The sequence below is a fragment of the Triticum urartu genome, chromosome 7, assembly GCF_003073215.2.
Source record: "Triticum urartu cultivar G1812 chromosome 7, Tu2.1, whole genome shotgun sequence".
NCBI lineage: Eukaryota > Viridiplantae > Streptophyta > Magnoliopsida > Poales > Poaceae > Triticum > Triticum urartu.
In genome coordinates this window covers 570,383,072-570,391,672 of record NC_053028.1, presented here as the reverse complement: position 1 = coordinate 570,391,672, position 8,601 = coordinate 570,383,072, and positions in this window count along the sequence as shown.

The following is an 8,601-nucleotide window of genomic DNA, read 5'->3' as shown; positions in this document are numbered from 1 at the left end:
TTGAATCACTTAGCAGTACATGTGCAGTTCCAATTTTGTTCATACCTACCCTTCAAATTTCCTGGGTGCTATTGTTCCCGTAAAAGTAATTGGTTATAGCCTCCATTGTCCAACAGAATATCAACTTGTAATTGTGCGTCGCTCCTGTATCGCACTGTGCTTGGGTAGGTTTTTCATATGCAACCAGTAATGTGGCAAATGATGGAAAGGTTTTTAGAACTAGCAATATGCACATGCGTTGCATGCATCAAGATGCATTTGTATGAGTAGTTTATCTTATGGGAGAAAAGGATGAACGAGGGAAGGCCTTATTTGCAAATCTAGAGAGGGGTATGGTTATCTTTTTGCAAAATTCCCATTTGTTTCCTTCCTATCTGTCAGATATAAATCGGACGGCCTATATCGCAAGAAAAAAAGTATAGAGAAAAAAGTAGACAATAAAGGAAGTAAAGATAAATATTAAATATAAAATATAAAATAAATATAACAGTAGAGAAGAGAGTAGAGATAGCATGTTGAGATTTTTAAAGCGCCGCATGTTGCGATTCTGTTGGAGATGCTCTAACATGGCAGCCGAGTGCTTTAATGTTGCCCACAAGATGCGCGAGTATTACTAGTAGTATATTTTTCTTGCCATGTTGAGATTTTAAAACCACGAGTGTGAACATGCAGAGGAGCAATGAAGACCAAACACGGGATATTCGGGACATCTTCAAGGAGCGTGGCAAGTTAAAGAGGAGCTGCACCGAACCTGTAAAACGAGCTTTGGTAAGTAACACCCTTTCAATTACTTTCGTGTAGCCTCGTGTTCTTCGATGTGTATATGTTGTAGTTTCTGTTTCTCTTAAGCGTGGTGTTCTTTGATGTGTAATAAGAAGAGTCTTAATCGTCCTAATGCTTTCATTTTTAGCTTGATGTAGGAAGTGGCTGTTCTCATCTTGTAGTCTGTTTTTTCCTTTTGAATTCACTTCTCCGAGTTCTGTTTATCTAGCTTCTACTAAATGGATCTGGGTTGCTCTGAGTATTGATCTAAAAAAGAAGTAACTTCATGTCAGGATGTAGTTCCTGCGAGGAGGGAAGTATGGTCAACCTCGAGATCATGTTTCCAAAATGAGGCTGGATTACACACAAGGTGCCAGTTCCCTAATGATGCTGGATTAGACACAAGGTGCAAATTCCCAGATGATGCTGGATTACACACAAGCCAGGTGGAGTCGTCAGTTGTTCGTGTCCTCGTGGCATTAGTAAAGGCTGAAAGAAAGCATGCAGCAGCCCTTGAGAATGTAGTTGAGTTCCTGAAGAAGCGAAAAGAGCAATCAGATGCTCTCTTCACCCAAGCCAAAGAAGAGATGGAAGAAGCCAGAAATAAGCTAGTAGAGGCAGAGCAGGCTAGGCGTCTCCTGCTATCTAAAACTGTTGTCAATACAAAATTTCCTTGATAATAGCTAGGTTCAAATGTTTATCCAATCAGCATACCTGTTGTGATGTCCGTGCATCTACTAATGTGGCACAAAATGTATTTTTTCGGGTCATGTAATAACAGCAATTACTTTCCAAACAATAACAGATGAAGCATTGGACATGGTATAGTTCACGCGCAAGCCCCACATTCCAAGTTCAACTTCCACATGAAACTCATGTTCACAGATATCTGCACATTCATACATAATGTCCACAACCATGATTCACTTCAAAGCCAAAAAAATGTGAGGAGAGTTATAAATAAAGAAAATCCTCTACTAGTTCCTGCTACTAGTGCGAGCACAACAAGTCAAGACCATGCGTAAATTAATTATATTTTAGTCATTTTTTGTGTTCTAAAATGCCTGCCGGCTCACGGAAGGACGTGTTGCCGGCACACGCGCGGATTCAATGAAGGCAGGCGGGGCAGTCTTAGGCTGGTTGCACGCGGCGAGGAGGCGTGCTCAGCCGAGCCTGCAGCGAGTGTGGCCCTCTTGGCCGGCGCACTGGTTCAATGCCTGCGCTATGAGAGGTCGCATCCGTGATAGAGAAATTACGCGGCAAGGAGGCGTGCTCAGCTGACTATTCCTACAAAGGTGCTCCACCACATACCCGGTACCCGCGAATGTAGCAATCGTGCAACTAGGGTTTTAGGGTTTATTTGTTAACGTCGCCTTTACATAACACTCATGTGTGCGAGACATCGAGAGGCTGACTGCGTGCGTGCGCCTCTTCTCTTCGTATATGTACTCCACCGTTTGTCTGGTTTCCAAAAAATTATAATAACTACTAGCAATGTGCCAATGCATTGCCACACGATCAAAGTAGATTAATACATATTCACCGATTTGATAGAAAAAAATTCTAGTTTTGAAATACGTATATCACTAAAAATATGTTATGTTTCACTCAAAATATATTCCATTGGCGGTTTTGATGAGATAAGGGAGGAATGTTGTTGGTTTCAAGATTCGAGAAGTGGTATATGTCTAATTTCTACTCTTACTAGCAAGATGCCCGTGCATTGCACGGAACATCAAGATCTTGTGGGAGAAAAGGATGAACGAGGGAAGGCATTATCTGCAAATGTGGTGAAGAGTGCGGGTAAATTGCCATATTTTACTTCCTATCTGTCAGATATAAATCAGACGACCTACAGTGCAGGATGGCAGGCCCACCATCATCACCAACTCTATTTTTTATCCCTACTCTTATAAAAAGCATTGTCGGTGATGATCATGTGCCTGCCATCCTGCAATATAGGCCGTCCGATCTATATCTGACGGATAGGAAGGAAACTATGGTAATTTTGCAAAAAGATACCCACACCCCTCTCCAGATTTGCAAATAAGGCCTTCCCTCGTTCATCCTTTTCCCCCACAAGATAAACTACTCATACAAATGCATCTTGATGTTTCGTGCAACGCATGGGCATCTTGCTAGTTGTTGCCAAAAGCCCATGTGTGTGTGAGAGAGAGGGAGAGTGGAGGAGGACAGAGTGCATGTGTGACAAAGACACAAGGAGTGTGTGTGCGATAGGTATCAGCTTAAAATGAGGCGATAGTGTGTGTGTGCACGATCAAGAGGGCGTGTCTCAAGAAGGGACGAAAAATCGACATAGATACAAGGAGCGGGAGAGAGACATGTATGCGATGGTGGAAGCACGAGTGTGCGGGTGTATAAACCTATCTAGAGGCTAGCTAGTCGATAAATGTTTGTGAGAGAAATACGAGTTGGGGTGCGAAAGCGAGAGTTTTATGTGAGAGAGAGAGAGACGGTAGTCGGGAAGGGGAGTGGAAGCAGGAGTTGTGTGTGTGTGTCTGTGAGAGAGAGAGAGGAGACGGTAGTCGGGGTTGTCTGATCGGTAAACAAATGAATAATGTCAGTCTGGGATGGAGACGAAAAGGAGACCGCAACAAATGTTGTGTCTACAGGAGAGAGAGAGAGAGTAATTTTAGTGGTATGAGTCATATGTAGACACATATAGGGTGTGTGAGAGAATCCCATAGAGAGAAAGATAAAGTGAAAGACGAGTGGAGACTGTGTGTGTGGCGGTGAAAAAGAAAGCTTAGGTACCGAGTGATACCAGAGAATAGTAGAGACGTGAGAGATAATGAAAACCGTGTAATGCATAATGATAGGGAGAGTGTGACACTTCTCAAGGGAGACGTCGAGAGACCATGTTTGCGAGGATAGGAGAAACATGAAGTGAGCGTGCGGGTGAGCTGGAGAAAAGAGAGTGATAGCTACCTGAAGGAGCATGCATGCGAGAGAGATGGGCGTGAAAGGAGTGAACAAAAAAGGGATTCAAATATTTGAATTCGAGATGATGATACATGTAATCCATAATCGAACCAAAATTGATCTATCAAACATGCATACTCATATGAATTCACGCACATCTATGTTATCTAATATGTAGATATTACTGATCCATACATTTTAGTAGAACATAATTTGGTTAAATTTTTTTGAATTCAACCTTAAGATTTTGAGATCGTTGTATTTGTAAATCATATTATACATATAAAGGAGCGGAATTCTTTGTTGTGCTTTTGAAAGTATATATAAAAAAATGATGTATATAGAATGTAATTCCAATTGAAAATGGATCCCGCCCGAAAAAAAATAGAATACAAACGGGATTCAAATTGAGTTGGCACGGTAAACGTGCACTCTGCAAAATTTGAACGAAGTGGGGAAAGTCGCAGTAACCGCCCGAAACCAAAATCTGCGAGATGGAAATCACTACTGCCTATCCCTGCCACGCAAAGCCTATCTGCTAGATTTCTATAGGTTTTGATAGGGGTAGGTTTGTAATTTCACCCAAACGTGACGTAACCGCCTCTCACTCGGATTCATACACGGTGGGTGCCAAAACATAGTGTGTCCTCGGCCGAAATCGACTCCCTCCCCGATTCATATTCATACACGGTGGGCGCCAAAAACAAACTCTCGTCAGCAAATATTCGGTGTATGCGAGATTACCGTCCTATCCCCAACCGACTAATGTTGCTGTGATGTAGTAGAAATTTGAAACAGGGGCTAAATTTGTAAATTTCCTCGCATTTGAGACAAGCGCACCCTGAATACATGGTTCCCCCCTTCCTCTCTACCTCCCTTTTCCGCATTCCTACTCCGTGGGCGCCAAAACACCCTCTCCACCCCACCCTCCTCCGTCCGCCGCCGTCCGCCACCCCATCCACCGCCGTCCTCCTCCACCATGCCGGAGCTGATACTCCGACGCCACCGTCCATTACAAGAGATCGACCTCTCTCATCCACGGCTTCGGACCAGGATCCTTGCATCCCGTCCTCTCGCTTCATCCCTGCCGTCGTCCACCTTGCCAGCGCCGCTCCTACGACCGTATCGTCCACCGCCCCCCGCCGCCACCGTCTACCCTCCTAGATCTGCTTCCATGCCGCCGACAGCCATCGCTACCATAGCACCGTCAAATTCTCAGCAGATGCGTACACGGCGCCGCACCAGAGGCGGTACTCTTTCGTATCTGCTCAACTTATTTATCGCAGCAAGAAAATAGATCGCCACTGCTTTACTCTGATTTCTTGTCTTGGTTGCGAAGTTGCCTTTGTCCGGTTTGCACCTTCAGATCCGCCATGGCATGCTCAACACTATACTCCCAATGCTTATGGTTTCCCCCTTTTATATTCCACACTAGTTAAATCACAGTAGACTAAATTTCAAAATTGGGTCAGTCGATTTTTCAGAGCTCGCCGGAGTTCGCCAGTGCGACCGAAGGGGCTCGGGTGGTTGTGGGCCTCGCCGAACGAAGAAAACTCGACGCGGGTGGGGGTTGGTGCGGGGGTGGGGGGTGGGGTGCTGGAGGAACACATGAGGTGCGGGCCGGTGGTCCGGCGGCGGCCCGTGCGGTGTTCTGTATGGGAAGAATCAGAGACGAGGAAGAAGAAGGGTTAGGAGACGTAGGATCTTCATCCAACCGCCTGAAATGGTCGAGAGACAGCTAGGAGTTGCATTCTTAATGCGCTCTGGTTCATCATGTGTGGGAACTGTGCAACCAACATTTTATTATCCAAAATCTGCTTGCTCTTCTTTACCATGTTCCTCTTTCGTTCTTCTTTAATATGTACTCTCTCCGTTCCTAAATACAAGTCTTTGTATAGATTCCACCATGGACTACATATGGAGCAAAATGAGTGAATCTACACTCTAAAATGTATCATGATACATCTGTATGTTATCCATAGTGGAAATCTCTACCAATTCTTATATTTCGGAACGGAGGGAGTATGATAGTAGTACAGTATGTTCCTTGTACTGAAGATGAGCAGGGACATTTGCAGTGTAGAGGTCTATACGGTCGGTTGTGATGGACACTTTGAGCCTCTTTGATTCGTAGGATCTTGTAAACATAGGAATATGATTTGTAGTGGCCTACCCACTTGAATCCTATAAGAATAGCAAGGAAATGCGGGGAGCTGTGTCGCCTTTGAGAGTTACACTGATATTAACAGTACCGCACCTTCACTTGAAGAGAGCTGGTATCCGAAGCCTTTCTAGCCGTACCGGCAATACTAGCACATATATTCCAGCAAGTTCCACTTTGCTGATTTTACTCTGATGCTTAAGGTTTTCCCGTTATATCTACACTATGATCTGTGTAGCTGCTTTGTGTCGCACTAGCAGCAGTCCACTCTTGAAGCTAAACACTGCAATGACTTACAAAATTGGCACCAAGGCATTGAGTGCCATTCTGGATGCAATGAAACTCATACGCTCCCCACCTGTTGATTCTTGTTCAGAATATGATCCTAATGACTATTCTAACCTCGAGGAGTCAAAGGTGCCTGTTCTAATTTGGCAATGTTTTATTGATTGCGGGTATCTTGCATATGTTGTCTTGCATTTCTTCTACTTTGTTGCACCACCATCTGCTTAGTTTACTCACCATATATGTCGAGATGCCATGCCCATCCATTATCAATACATATTCCATCTGTCATCATACCATGTTTTTCCACTCAAATGTTGTTCTTGTGCATCAGACATCAAAAAGGAAGAGGGTGATTGCCGAACCTAAAGGAGCACCAGCAAAGTCCTTGAAAAATGTGGTGGTGCCGGAGAAATCAGACAGCACCCCACTTATATTGGATGTACAACCAGTGACACAAAACGTAGGACCGACTCCAGCAGACTGTACCCATACTTCACTGGCCACACCACTAGCCCCACCATACAGGACCTGCAGTCCAGCAAAAGGTATACCAATTTCATTTGCCATAGCACTAGCTGTACCACAGAAAAATCCCACTCCATCAAAAAGTACAGCAAGTCCACCGGCCGAAGACCTATCCCAACTGCAGAGACGGCCAATTCCTGCAGATTGCAACCCCATTCCATTTATTCCCAGTTTAAAAGACAATGCTTTCAATGTTGTTAGGGACTATGTGCATATATTCCCATCATGGGAAGATTATTGTGAAGACAAACACCATTTTCATATCTTCCTGTCCAACTTACGTGTAAGTGCTATTATTCATGGTTATTATTTTCCTGTTTTTTGCTGATTGAACACATCAATGATTTACATTACATTGTTGTAGCTAGGCGAGGGTCAATCCGGATAGTCATGACGAGCAAAGCTTGCTTGTGCTTTTCAAGGAAGCATTGCAGCAGTATCGGTGTTACCTGAGGAAATCACACTTTGATGGCAAGTCTATAAACGAATTTCCGATGAAGTCTCCTGTGCTAAATTTAGAAGACATTGAATGGAAAAACCTTGTTATGCACTGGTCTCGTTCCCAGGATGAGGTATTGTATATGAATCACCTGACAATTTGAACTTCTACTTTTCCGCATGTGCCTTACGGATCTTTTTTGCAGGAAATCTACTCGAAGAAGAATTCCGGTTTGACAAGAACGACAGGATATCGCAAATATGCTGCCTGCTGCTTTGCTCTTGTTAGTACCTGTTGTCCTATATCACTGTACTTGCATACATACCTGGTTCATTATGTGACAGCAGTATGCATGATAGCTTGCTTATCAATTGTTCGCTCCAAATTATATGATCTGTATGAATGGTTACATTAGTGTAGAATATATCCAATGCCAATGTTTTTTTAGCTCTGCATTGTTCTTGTAAGTACATGCTATCCTTTATCAGTGTACTTATAATGACAGGTAGTTGTTCATGTACCATCACTTTGCAGCTTATTTTCCTTTGCCCTCCATTTTCTATACATCAGATCTATATTTACTCTTACCATAAGGTTGGTACTGAAGAAGTTTAGTTGTGCATTGCTCTTGGATGTACCATTTGCCTGTATCGCTGCACTTACATTTATAGCTACTTGGTTATGTAGCATCACTGTTCATCTTATCTTCAATATTCTCCATTTTTTCGTATATTATCACATCTATATTTACTCTTAACAAAATGTAGAATAAATACAATGCTTTTGAAGAAGATTCTATGGTAAACTTCTTGAATTGCCCCCCCCCCATCAGCATGGACAAGGCCTTTATAGAGCCTGTCTTCACCAATAATGTAAGTTTGTCCATCTCAAGCCTTCAAACTTTGTTTTATATATTTGGTTATGCATGACTGCAATAGCTGTTTATTTTTGGTGTTTGCATCAAATTTCTTGTTTAAAGTTTATTATGTAGTTCATAAACAAAAGTTTGTCCTTTCTCAATTTAAATTTTCAGTTGTACAACCAAGTTCCTTCTTCATACCATGTAAATTAAACTATACAGAGCAAGTGATCTTCTTTTGCACTGCATGTATGCTTCTGTTCTTCATCCGTAATCCAGTGGTGTGGTGAACTGTAACACCCTCGATGCGACTATATCTCCCACGTGTCGAGGCACGACTTAGAGGCATAATCGCATTGAAGGCATATGTCGCAAGTTAGGCAATCTTCACAACATCCCATGTAATATAAATAATAAAGGGGATATAACATAGTTGGCTTACACTCGCCACGTCAACCAAGTACATAAATAACATTACATCATACAAATACTCATGGCCCAACTACGGCTCCAAAATAAAAGATAACCCAACATGCGACACGGTCCCAATCACCCCCAACTGGGCACCACTACTGATCATCAGGAAAGGAAACATAGTAACGTTGAGAGTCTTCGTCGAACTCC